Genomic DNA, 14713 nt, shown 5'->3' on the forward strand with positions numbered 1-14713 from the left:
ATGTTTCTCCAAACCTGGAATAAAATAATTTGCCAGAGTGCCGTTTAAACATCTCATGTTTGACGTAATCAACTAAAGTTGTTTTCCCTGAAGACCCGTAAGAAGAGTTGTTTTTACAGGCTATTTGTTAAAAGAGTCCTGTTGTGTGTAATGGTTGTGTCAGATTATCACACCATACAAACACTTACTAACTACACACATGCACAAACACTGTACTCTGTACACAGATTTTAAACTTTTAGCAAAGATTTTAGCAAATAGATTAAAGAAAGTTTTTACCTAATATTATTGAAACAAATCAGGCATATGCGATTGAAGGAAGAGATATAACAGACAGTTTGTAGCATAAGGGACGTGGTGAGCTACATGATGGCTGAGGGTAAAAGGGGATAAGTCTGGATCTAGAAAAAGCCTTTGACAGAGTGGAGTTTTTATTTCAGATTTTAGGAAAATTTGGGTTTGGGAAGAATTTTATAAAGTGGATACAAATTTTATATAAAGGGGCTAAAAGTCAAGTAAAGTGCAAGGGGGTTTTTAACAGGGGTTTTTAATAACTCCAGATCAATTAGACAAGGATGTCCGTTATCGGCACAGTTATACAGTTTAGTGGCAGAGTCTTTGGGGTTGGCAATAAGGGCTGAAAAGGAGGTCAGAGGGATTGTTTTAGGAGAGAATGAAGAGATACAAAAAATGTATCAATACTCAGATGATACAACTTTAATAGTGAACGATGTTAAAAGTGTGCAACTCTGCACATGATAAAAACATGTGTAAAATCCCCTCATCTTTTGCCAAACAGACCTTACACAGTGAATTTTCAGCCATCCCAATCTTGTACAGTTTCAGTTAAGAGAATATGATATTATGTCTTATACTAAAGTCTAAGTTTTCCATTCTAGCATCCATGTACCATTTTCTTACATTTTCCCATAACATCCTTTTATCAAAATCGTTCAATACTTTTTCCCAAAATTGTTTGGCTACTGGCTCTTTAAAAGAATCTTTCCTAAAATACACATAAAAATCCTTAAAAGATCAACGATTAAAAAGACCATCTTCTCCTTCTTCCTTTAAAAATACTTTCATGCTTTTCTTCATCCCCTCCTTTCCTTTCTCAAAACATTGCCTCCTTTATTTGTTCGTATTGTTTTTCTAATACCTTCACGTTAACTCTTCAACCCCCTTCACCTCATCTAAAATTGCATAAAAAGGTAAGAATCCATCTTTTACTTCATATAAGTACACCAATTAGGTCATAAATAATTTTTTGTCACAAGGTTCACAATCACACCACAGCTATCTGGCGCCATCTTCTGTTTAAATCTGGGTTCATGAAGCATCGCGACAAACTCAAAATGACTAGGCCTATAAAAGTTTAAAACAAATTGTATTCATGTCTCTTTTATATAATTCTCAACAGAAAAATACACTTTTCTTAGACTAGACAACAATTGATCTCATTTTGTTTTCATACATTTAAACGACCGCACATATTTCTGTCTAGTGATTTAACTCAGCGGCTGTTTTTATTATAATATTATTGAATGTAGGCCTATTAGCTTGTTTTTAGTAGGCGGATGCGCGTGAAGAAAGGACCCATTAATTTACAATATTAATATGTTTAGTTAAAATCTCTTTTAGAACTGAATAATGCAACATTGGGACGTTTGATAGTTTAATCTGTGCCTGAATCATTTAAAAGGACTGCCGATAGACTATACCAAAACCCCTGTTGTGAAAAATTCAGAGATCAAAGGTTTAAATTGACACTTCGAAATCTTGGCGCGTCTTCACTACACATCCCCGCCACAAAACATCTGTCGATCGTCGCCTTTATGTCTGAATCATAAAACGAATTATCACGCCACAAGAAAACTGCGAGCCCCCGCTGCTCAGCGCCTTAAAGGCTGGATCAAAAAACGCGTTATCAATTTGGATGCGCTCCTGAAATAATTTTGATTGGAAAAATGCAATACAACACGTGTTAAAGTTACAATTTATAATGCATACTATTTCAACGCTAATATTGTGTTTGCCAATCTGAACATTTGGTTTAAAATACGTTTTAGTCTCTGGTAAAAATAAATAACACTTGTTAATCGTTTATTCGTTATTTTAAAGAGTCCGTCTAAATGAGTTTGCTCTGCCAGTATCATCTGTTTGCGTAAAATAAACTAATATCATTCAATATCCACTGTTTTAGAATCTCATGGTTAAAAATAAAAAAATTTAACAAACTTTTGTATTAAAGATATTTCGTCAGAATTCTATATAAAATAAACCTGTTTACCAAAATACTGTATTTTCTAGTGAATGTTGTTAAAGTTTTTATAATTTTAGAGTGCCTTTGCTGTATTTGCCAACTTGATAAATTTTTTTTAAACAAAATGTCAAAGTTTTCGTTAAATACATTTAAACGTTTAAATAATACTTTAAAACACACAAACACTAATTAGGAGGGGTTAAGCCCCACCCCCGCGGAGGGGCTTGTCAACTGCTCTTACGAAATTGTCATTTTGGACGAGATCGTGAAAGGACTTTAAACGGAGTCGTGTAAGATTTCTGTCTTATATAGTTAAAATTATATTATGTTTTTAGAAAATGTATCCTGTTTGCTAGGTTAATGTTAAACATCGTCTTTCTTACATCACTTATCGCTGAATGAGTTCATGAAAGGATTTTAAAAGGTAGATTTTGTGCTGCATTTTACAATTTATGCTATTTAAAATGCTCTTTGTTGAAATACAATTTTTAAATACATTTTATGTTTTTGTTCAGCATCTTTAAAGTGACATTGCTAGAGATGTGTTAGACAACGTAATGTTTAAAAACACATTTTCTTCTCTTTGTCAAAAGTTTAAAAAACAAAACAGTTTTTCACCAAGCATTAAACCCCAATAAAGACATCATTTAAACACATTTTAAACGTAATACTACTTTTTTTTTGTCATCTCAGTTTTCCATTAAAGATTAATAATCTTTCTACTCTTTTAAATACACCGATGGGGGTATCAGAACAGACACGTCATATCACAGCATGTACAACTGCCGGAGGGAGGGGAGGGGGCGGAGGGAAAGGTCAAATGTACAGCAATTAAACCATAAATCATTTTTTGTCACAACGTACATAATACTTACTACTCCTGTTTGAACTTGTTATCAGTATCAAAGACACCTGTCCACAACCTCAAACAGTCACACTCCAAACTCCAATATGGCCAAGACCAAAGAGCTGTCAAAGGACACCAGAAACAAAATTGTAGACCTGCACCAGGCTGGGAAGACTGAATCTGCAATAGGTAAGCAGCTTGGTGTGAAGAAATCAACTATGGGAGCAATTATTAGGAAATGGAAGACATATAAGACCACTGATAATCTCCCTCGATCTGGGGCTCAACACAAGATCTCACCCCGTGGGGTCAAAATGATCACAAGAACGGTGAGCAAAAATCCCAGAACCACACGGGGGGACATAGTGAATGACCTGCAGAGAGCTGGGACCAAAGTAACAAAGGCCACCATCAGTAACACACTATGCCGCCAGGGACTCAAATACTGCAGTGCCAGACGTGTCCCCCGCTTAAGCCAGTACATGTCCAGGCCCATCTGAAGTTTGCTAGAGAGCATTTGGCTGATCCAGAAGAGGATTGGAGAATGTCATATGGTCAGATGAAACCAAAATAGAACTTTTTGGTAAAAACTCAACTCGTCGTGTTTGGAGGAGATTGAATGCGGAGTTGCATCCAAAGAACACCATACCTACTGTGAAGCATGGGGGTGGAAACATCATGCTTTGGGGCTGTTTTTCTGCAAAGAGACCAGGACGACTGATCCGTGTAAAGGAAAGAATGAATGGGGCCATGTATCGTGAGATTTTGAGTGAAAACCTCCTTCCATCAGCAAGGGCATTGAAGATGAAATGTGGCTGGGTCTTTCAGCATGACAATGATCCCAAACACACCACACGGGCAACGAAGGAGTGGCTTCGTAAGAAGCATTTCAAGGTCCTGGAGTGGCCTAGCCAGTCTCCAGATCTCAACCCCATAGAAAATCTTTGGAGGGAGTTGAAAGTCTGTGTTGCCCAGTGACAGCCCCGAAACATCACTGCTCTAGAGGAGATCTGCATGGAGGAATGTGCCAAAATACCAGCAACAGTGTGTGAAAACCTTGTGCAGACTTACAGAAAACGTTTGACCTCTGTCTTTGCCAACAAAGGGTATATAACAAAGTATTGAGATAAACTTTTGTTATTGACCAAATACTTATTTTCCCCCATAACTTGCAAATAAATTCATTAAAAATCCTACAATGTGATTTTCTGGATTTTTTTTCTCATTTTGTCTCTCATAGTTGAAGTGTAGCTGTGATGAAAATTACAGGCCTCTCTCATCTTTTTAAGTCGGAGAACTTGCACAATTGGTGGCTGACTAAATACTTTTTTGCCCCACTGTATTTAGTGTCACTAAAAACGCATTTAACCAAAATAATGCACAACTATCTAACTGAATCACAGACATGAAATTAGCATATTAGGAATTTTCAGCTGGAAGCCCTGCTATCATGTAAATGAATCAGGCTCAGTAGTCGCCAGCTAGCAGCAAGCTATCCAGTTAATTATTGTTGTGTAACAAACAAGACAGCACTGACAATAAAATACAATGACTGAACACAACAACAACTCAGACATCAACACCATTGCAGTTTATTTACAGTATGTACTGTTTAGTTAAATGTTTTTCATCCAAAGCGCTGTCACAGGAAAGAAAGCTTTCTTCTTCCGGTGATGTGTATTGCAAGTGGTAAATCCAGTTTAAACCTTAGCTTAAACTCAAATCAAAGCAATAACTAAATCAGCCTCTCATCTTTTTAAGTCGGAGAACTTGCACAATTGGTGGCTGACTAAATACTTTTTTGCCCCACTGTATTTAGTGTCAATAAAAACGCATTTAACCAAAATAATGCACAACTAGCTAACTGAATCACAGACATGAAATTAGCATATTAGGAATTTTCAGCTGGAAGCCCTGCTATCATGTAAATGAATCAGGCTCAGTAGTCGCCAGCTAGCAGCAAGCTATCCAGTTAATTATTGTTGTGTAACAAACAAGACAGCACTGACAATAAAATACAATGACTGAACACAACAACAACTCAGACATCAACACCATTGCAGTTTATTTACAGTATGTACTGTTTAGTTAAATGTTTTTCATCCAAAGCGCTGTCACAGGAAAGAAAGCTTTCTTCTTCCGGTGATGTGTATTGCAAGTGGTAAATCCAGTTTAAACCTTAGCTTAAACTCAAATCAAAGCAATAACTAAATCAGCCTACTGTCATCTCAAAAAATGTACTGAGAATTAGATATCTCTTACCTAGTCAAGACTTAGAGAAACTTATTCATGCATTTATCACCAGTAAATTTGACTACTGCAATGGACTTCTCGCCAACATTCCCCAAAAGACTACAGGTGAAACTCGAAAAATTAGAATATCGTGCAAAAGTTCATTAATTTCAGTAATTCAACTTAAAAGGTGAAACTAATATATTATATAGACTCATTACAAGCAAAGTAAGATATTTCAAGCCTTTATTTGATATAATTTTGATGATTATGGCTTACAGCTTATGAAAACCTCAAATTCAGAATCTCAGAAAATTAGAATATTGTGAAAAGGTTCAGTATTGTAGGCTCAAAGTGTCACACTCTAATCAGCTAAACACCTGCAAAGGGTTCCTGAGCCTTTAAATGGTCTCTCAGTCTGGTTCAGTTGAATTCACAATCATGGGGAAGACTGCTGACCTGACAGTTGTGCAGAAAACCATCATTGACACCCTCCACAAGGAGGGCAAGCCTCAAAAGGTAATTGCAAAAGAAGTTGGATGTTCTCAAAGTGCTGTATCAAAGCACATTAATAGAAAGTTAAGTGGAAGGGAAAAGTGTGGAAGAAAAAGGTGCACAAGCAGCAGGGATGACCGTAGCCTGGAGAGGATTGTCAGGAAAAGGCCATTCAAATGTGTGGGGAGCTTCACAAGGAGTGGACTGAGGCTGGAGTTACTGCATCAAGAGCCACCACACACAGACGGGTCCTGGACATGGGCTTCAAATGTCAAACGTATTACCTGGGCTAAAGAAAAAAAGAACTGGTCTGTTGCTCAGTGGTCCAAAGTCCTCTTTTCTGATGAGAGCAAATTTTGCATCTCATTTGGAAACCAAGGTCCCAGAGTCTGGAGGAAGAATGGAGAGGCACACAATCCAAGATGCTTGAAGTCCAGTGTGAAGTTTCCACAGTCTGTGTTGGTTTGGGGAGCCATGTCATCGGCTGGTGTTGGTCCACTGTGCTTTATTAAGTCCAGAGTCAACGCAGCCGCTCTACCGGGACATTTTAGAGCACTTCATGCTTCCTTCAGCAGACAAGCTTTATGGAGATGCTGACTTCATTTTCCAGCAGGACTTGGCACCTGCCCACACTGCCAAAAGTACCAAAACCTGGTTCAATGACCATGGTATTACTGTGCTTGATTGGCCAGCAAACTCGCCTGACCTGAACCCCATAGAGAATCTATGGGGCATTGCCAAGAGAAAGATGAGAGACATGAGACCAAACAATGCAGAAGAGCTGAAGGCCGCTATTGAAGCATCTTGGTCTTCCATAACACCTCAGCAGTGCCACAGGCTGATAGCATCCATGCCACGCCGCATTGAGGCAGTAATTAATGCAAAAGGGGCCCAAACCAAGTACTGAGTACATATGCATGATTATACTTTTCAGAGGGCTGACATTTCTGTATTTAAAATCCTTTTTTTATTGATTTCATGTAATATTCTAATTTTCTGAGATTCTGAATTTGGGGTTTTCATAAGCTGTAAGCCATAATCATCAAAATTATATCAAATAAAGGCTTGAAATATCTTTCTTTGCTTGTAATAAGTCTATATAATATATTAGTTTCACCTTTTAAGTTGAATTACTGAAATTAATGAACTTTTGCACGATATTCTAATTTTTCGAGTTTCACCTGTATTAAACAGTTGCAGCTCTTTCAGAATGCTGCTGCCAGGATTCTGACCTGGACCAAAAAATTGTCTAGGTTACTGTCGCAACCTCCGTTCCCTAATGGAGGGAACGAGAAGTTGTGTCGATGAAGTGACACTAGGGGTCTCTCTTGAGAGCCTCGGTTACCTCCCATCTTTGAGAAAAGGCCAATGAGAATTGGCAAACATAATTTACATGCCCCTCCCCCGGACATATGCGTATAAAAGGAGGGAAGCATATGCTATTCAGTTGAGGAGTCGAGTGTAAGGTCCCAGCCATTTTAGCGCCTAGTCCAGTGTTGTGGCAAGAGGGACAGCACCAGCAGAGGCCTTTTCTCTCTCTACGTTATCTTAACATTATAATATGTGACGGGGAAGGTGTTCTTTTCATTTCCTATTCTTTCAGGGGATAAGACCCCACAGAGGTCACACCCTAACCTGAAGGGGAGGGTAAAAAGTGGCGAATATGTCATATGGGTCTAAGGCCGCACATGGAAGAGGCGCGGTGGTAGGTCCTGCCCTTCATAGGGGAGGAGCTCTACAAATGCAGCGACTGGGTGGAAAGAGCTCTGAAGGGGGTCATAGGAACCTTGAGCACGTAGCCCGGTAGGGGTCTAAGGATCACATGAGAATCTGCTGGACCGAACTCCAGGCAAGTGTCGCTGACAGAGAATGCTTGAAGTACCAAACCCTCTTGAGTGTGCTCACTACTATCAGGAGGGCTGTCTTTAAGGAGAGGGTTTTTAGCTTGACTGAATCTAGTGGCTCAAAGAGGCTTCTTCAAAGGCCCAAGAGAACCACGGAGAGATCCCATGAGGGGAACAGGCATGGCCTAGCCTCCGGGCACCTCTAAGGAACCTGATGATCAGGTCATGCTTCCTTAAGGACCTACCATCCACTACATCAGGGTGAGCTGCTATGGCGGCTACATAAACCTTCAAGGTTGAGGGGGACAGCTGCCCTTCCACCCTCTCTTGCAGGAATGAAAGCACTGACCCGACTGTGCACCTCTGTGGGTCTTCAGATCGGCAAGACTGCTGGTGGCAGACTGCTCAGACCTTCTGCATCCCCTCCAGGGGCAAGACGTGGAGGTTCCAGTGGTCTGGGCACGGATGCCAGAGAGTGCCCCATCCCTGAGACAGAAGGTCCTTCCTCAGGGAATTTGCCAGGGAGGTGCCGTCACGAGGAGCATGAGATCCGAGAACCAAGTCTGAGTGGGCTAGCAAGGGGCCTTGTAAGGGACTTGTTCCTCGTCCTCCCTGACCTTGCACAGGACTTGTGCAAGTAGGCTTACTGGGGGAATGCGTACTTGTGCAGCCCCCGGGGCTAGCTGTGTGCCAGTGCATCTTTCCCGAGGGGGGCTCCCATCAGGGAATACCAGAGCAGACAGTGGGAGGATCCTGGGAAGTGAACAGGTTTACCTGTGTTTTGTCCAATCAACTCCAAATCAGCTAGAACACCTGAGGGTGTCGACTCTACTCTCCTGAGCATAGCCTGTCACGAAAGCGCATCCACCGTAGCATTGAGGCTAACCGGGATATGAGCCACCACTGACTCCAAAGAAGGAGCTAGCGGGCAAGTTGCGACATGCAATGGGAGTGAACGCCGCCTTGGCGATTTATATATGCTACGGTCACTGTTCTGTCTGAGCGGACCAACACATGCTTGACTCGGATCAGTGGAAGAAATCTCCCCAGGGCAAATAGCACAGCCAGCAACTCCAGCACAGAACAGGCAGTTGATGTGCCAACCCAGTCACAGTCCTGTCCAGGAGCCAGCAGCTGGGTACCCATTGCACACGGCGCCGCAGCCCAATGACAATGACGCATCTGGACACCAGCTGCAGGGCGACTCATGTCCGCAGAAAACAGAGGTCTGTCCAGGGGGCTTCACCGTTGGCGTCAGGAAGGGGTGACAGTCTCGGGACTCGAGTCTAAAGCCAGTGCTGAAGCAGTCTCATATGCATCAATCCAAGCGGTGAGATTGCTGCCGAGGATGCCATATGCCCCAGGAGACTCTGGAACTGTTTCAGTGGAACCGCTGTGTCTTGTCTGTACGTACTCAGGCAGTTTCACGCCGACTGTGCACACTCGCGTGTGAGGCACGCTATCAATGACACCGAGTCTTGTACTGGTACAACCGACCTTCGGCCGTGAATCGTAGAAAGGGTCTGTGTCAAGGCAAAATCGAGACGTGGAAGCACGTGTCCTTCGGGTCTACTGCTGCGAACCAATCTTGATGCCGGACACAAGCCAAAATGTGCTTTTGCATAAGCATTTTGAATGGGAGTCTGTGTAAGGCCCGGTTCAGAACTTGCAGGTACAAGATTGGCTGCAACTCACCACCTTTCCTGGGTATGATGAAGTGGCTGTAGAACCCTTTCTCCAACTCGGCTGGAGGGACAGGTTGTGATCTCTTACCTTGCTCTGCATACCCAGCATGACTGAGGAGGAGGTCCTTCGGGGTGAGAATATGATGCATTTGGGTGTGTGAAGGCGGAAGGTGCATGTTCACGGAGCCCTGACTGCAAATGCTCGGTGTCTGATCGTCGTGACAACGGTGGTTGTGGGCACTGTGATGTTATGAGTACGTTAAGAACTCCATTACCCGGCAGGCCACGGGGGGCATGAGGGGAAGCCCGGGATGTGATGTGAAAGCTGTGGAGTAAAGTATGTTAAACCAGCAAATACGCCTCGCCTGCTTATTATAAAGTTTAAGCAAAGCAACACATGGTGTCAGAAGTGGCCGTGAGCAGCTACGGAAGGAAGATTTGCCGCGGGAGAACGACGGAAAATAAAGAAAAATATCCGGTCGCGTGAGTGTAACGTGTTAACACGGCAACATGCTAAAAGAGTTTGCTACGGCGTGTGATAGCTACAAGTGGCAGTGGAAGTGAAGCGGGGGATGAGGGACAGATCGTACAAGTAGAAGAGGATCTTGTGCCCGAATCAGAGGACATCCAGCAACGAGAGAGGGCTGGGGAAGTCCTGATACCCCGACGTTCAGTAATGGAGAGGCTAAGTCCACCCACTTCCATGCAACTGACTGGTAATCTTGCTGATAATTGGAAGCGTTTTAAGCAAAGATTTAATATATATTTAGCAGCAAGCGGAGCAGGGGGTGAGGATGAAAAATTGAAAGCTCACATCCTTTTGCATGTTATGGGAGAAGATGCTTTGTATATATATAATAGCTTTCAGTTGGATGAAGCTAATCTGACTTTAGCAGAGCTAATGACAAAGTTTGAAGAGTACTTTGTGCCTAGTCAGAATGTGACATTTGAGAGATATAAGTTTTTCACCCATGATCAAAAGCAAGAAATACCTTTTGACCAGTACTTAGCAGAGCTTCACATACTAAGCAAAACATGTGAATTTGGCACCCTGAGAGATTCACTAGTGAGAGACAGGATTGTTTGTGGCACAGTGGATAATGCACTTAGAGAAAGACTGCTCAGAGAGACTGGACTTACATTAGACAAGTGTGTCAGTATGTGCAGAGCAGCAGAAACCACTCGAGCACAAGCAAAAGAGCTTCGGAGAGGTGAAACTACAGTGCATGCTGTACATAAAGAACAAATGAAAAGGAAAACATTTACTAAGCAAAAAGGCCAGAAAGAGAAATCTGAAGAATACAAATGTGGTAAATGTGGAGGCAGCCACAAGCCAAAATCATGTCCTGCATATGGAAAATCCTGTAACAAATGTGGAAAGAGCAATCACTATGCAAGATGTTGCAAGTCAGCTTTTAAACAGAAAGTTCATGCAGTTGGTGAGGATGAAGAGGAAGACAAAGAGTTCATTGTAGATGTGGTGCGTGCCCATAAAACAGAAAAAGAGGTGTGGATTGTGCCAATAAAAGTGAATGAGACAATAATACCATTCAAGCTAGAAACAGGTGCCCATGTAAACCTGTTATCTTTTGACGACTATAAAAAATTGACAGTAAAAAGCAAAATTCATCCTATAAAAACAAAAGTGACAGGATACACTGGAGAACGTGTTCCTGTTAAAGGCGGATGCATCGCAACCTTTAAACACAGAGGCCAGCAGATAAGAGCATTGCTGCTGATCGTGGATACAAGTGCACAACCAATTCTGGGACTCAAGGCATGTACAAAGCTCAATCTAGTTAAAAGAGTGTTTGTTGTGACATCAGATACTGCAAATGATCATGACTCACTCATGGAGGAGTATAAGGACTGTTTCGAAGGACTTGGATGTCTACCTGGAGAACACAAAATACGTGTGGATAAAAATGTGCCTCCTGTTGTGCATCCTTGTAGGAAAATCCCTTTTCGCGTTGCGTGGAAAACTGAAAGAGGAACTAGCGCGCATGGAAAAATTGGAAGTCATCAAGAAAATAGATGAGCCAACTGAGTGGGTGAGCTCGCTGGTTGTTTTGCAAAAGAAAACAGGAGCTCTGAGAACGTGCTTGGACCCAAGAGACTTAAACAAAGCGATAAAAAGAGAACACTTTAAGTTACCAACAAGAGAAGAAATCATGGCACAGTTTGCTGGAGCTAAGTGGTTCAGTAAACTAGACGCTTCGTCAGGCTTCTGGCAGATGAGGCTGGACGAGGAGAGTTCGAAACTGTGCACGTTCAACACACCTGAGGGCAGGTACAGGTTTCTTCGCCTGCCGTATGGAATTTTGTCAGCACCTGAAGCCTACCATAAGACTATACACATGATCTTCGAGCACATACCAGGAGTAGAGACCATGATGGATGACATCATAGTCTGGGGCTCGCATCGAGAAGAACATGATGAAAGACTTAGACAAGTGTTAGACAAGACAAGGGAAGTGAATCTGAAACTTAACAAAGATAAATGTGAGTTTGGAGTGAAAACACTTACCTTTGTGGGAGATGTTGTCAGTGAAGAGGGAGTGAAGCCTGACCCGAAAAAAACGTCAGCAATCAACAACATGGAAAGACCAAACAACAAAGATGAGGTCAGGCGTTTTCTGGGAATGGTCACCTATCTGGCCAAGTTTGTCCCACAGTTGTCAGCACAGTCAGCGCCTCTCAGGAGTCTTCTCGAACAGAAGAATGAATGGATCTGGTCTCATGAGCAGGAGAAATGTTTTGTGAAACTGAAAGAGACTCTGACACAGCAGCCCGTGTTAAAGTTTTATGACCCAGAAAAGAGAACAAGGATCTCAGCAGATGCGTCACAGTATGGCCTGGGTGCGGTGCTGCTGCAGCAATACGACGAGCAGTGGCTACCTGTCGCCTATGCATCCAGAGCCTTGACAAGCGCGGAGTCCAGGTACGCTCAAATTGAGAAGGAGCTATTAGCGAGCATGTATGCATGTGAACGCTTTCACCAATATGTCTATGGTCAAGCTTTTGAAGTAGAAACTGACCATAAACCACTGGTGTCCATCATGTCCAAACCTCTGAATGACTGTCCTGTACGGATACAACGCATGCTAATCAGGCTGCAAAAATATGACGTGCACATGATATATACACAAGGGAAATACATGTACACCGCCGACACCTTGTCTAGAGCAGTAGATAAAGGGGAACGTCCGGACAGCGAGAGCAATGCAGAAATACAAGCATACGTGGACATGATTGTGACAAATCTGCCAGTAACAGCAGACAGAACAGAACAAATTAAGAGAGAGACAAATGCAGACGAAACAATGAAAGAACTCAAGTGTGCAATACAGAAAGGATGGCCTGAAAACAAAAAGGATTGCCCCATGAACATAAAAGACTATTGGAACTGCAGAGCCGAGCTCACTGTTGTGGATGACTTAGTGTTGAAGGGGAGCAAGTTTGTTATTCCATCATCATTACGTAAGCAAATGCTCCAAAAGATACACGAAGGCCACCTCGGAGAAGTCAAGTGTAAACGACGGGCAAGAGAAGTAATGTACTGGCCGAGAATCAACCAAGACATCAGCCAGACAATAGCGTCATGTGAACTTTGTCGCACCCACAGGCCAAAACAACATGATGAGCCGCTGATGACTCATCCGGTGCCCCACAGACCTTACTACAAGGTTGGAACTGACCTATTTGACTGTAATGGAAAGAGTTACATAGTGGTCACTGACTACTTGTCAAACTATCCAGAAGTTGGAGCGCTGCAGTCAATATCAAGTAAGGCAGTCATCAGCTACCTCAAGGCTGTCTTAGCCAGACATGGTGTCCCATGTGAATTGTTTTCGGACAATGGGCCCCAGTTTTCCAGCAGCGAGTTTGCTGCCTTTGCCAAAGAATGGGGGTTTCAACACTCTACGTCGAGTCCAACCTATCCAAAGTCCAACGGCTTGGCAGAAAGCTCTGTGAAAACAGTGAAAAACATGATGAAAAAAGCGCAGGACAGAGATGACTTTCAGAAAAGCTTACTGATCTATAGGAGTACACCTCTACAGAACGGGCTATCACCAGCCCAAATGCTGATGGGTAGACGCATTCAGCTCTAACCTACCAATAAATGAAGACCTGCTTACGCCAAAAAGTGCTCATAAAGTCAGAAAAATAAAAGAGGAACAGAAAGCGAAACAAAAACATTGGTTTGATCGAACGGCAAAGCACCTGCCAATGCTGAAGCCTGGAGACATGGTGCGTCTCAGGGACATCGCTACAGGCACATGGAGACAAAAGGGACAGGTGGAGGAGGAAGTTGCTCCACGCTCCTACAGGATCCAGACGGAGAATGGAGTGTTTCTGAGGAGGAACCGCACGGATCTTCAACTGTAGCTGAATGAAAAGGACACTTTTTATCCAACAGCAATAACCACCCTTAATGCCATAAAAAAACATTCATAAAACAATACTATATAGTTAGATTGTGCAATAATTATGACAGAATGAATGGTGGTGTGTGTGTGTGTGTGTGTGTGTGTGTGTGTGTGTGTGTGTATTTTTATTTTTATATTGATATTGATTTTATTGATGCACCAACTGTTTGGCACTTTTAAATTTCGTTGTACAGGTTACAATGACAATAAAAGGATTACAAATCGCCAGCTGCTGAAATACAGGCTAGACCTAAGAGACATGTTCAGCCACCTAAAAGGTTGATCGAAAGTTGCTAAAGTTTCTTTTGTTTAGTTGGTGGAACAAAGGAGCAACATGGACCTTTAAGTTTGTCTATATCTAAAAAAAAATTTAAACTGAAAAGTTGTTTACATGTATAGGTAAGTGTTAAAGTATATATATATACATATATATAAGTATAATAGCACTTGAAGATGGTTATGTTTCTACAGGTTATAAATGTTATTTTGTTATTGAGGTAAATATTATTTTATTAAAGGGGGAAAGATGTGATGTTATGAGTACGTTAAGAACTCCATTACCCGGCAGGCCACGGGGGGCATGAGGGGAAGCCCGGGATGTGATGTGAAAGCTGTGGAGTAAAGTATGTTAAACCAGCAAATACGCCTCGCCTGCTTATTATAAAGTTTAAGCAAAGCAACACAGGCACCGGCTAAGTGACCCAAGGAGTGAGGAAACCTTTCTTTTTTTGACAAATAAACTGTGTATCCAACAGCATATGCTCTGTAGAGGTGAGTGGAACAGCAGTGGATTACTCGGCTTGCTGTAACACAACTGCTCGGCTCCAAAGAAAAAAATCTGTCTGAATAACGCACGCTTCCCTCCTTTTTTATCCATAAGTCCAGGGGAGGGGCATGCAAATTCTGTTCGCCAATTC

Source organism: Xyrauchen texanus, chromosome 25 (genome assembly GCF_025860055.1).
Source record: "Xyrauchen texanus isolate HMW12.3.18 chromosome 25, RBS_HiC_50CHRs, whole genome shotgun sequence".
Classification (NCBI taxonomy): domain Eukaryota; kingdom Metazoa; phylum Chordata; class Actinopteri; order Cypriniformes; family Catostomidae; genus Xyrauchen; species Xyrauchen texanus.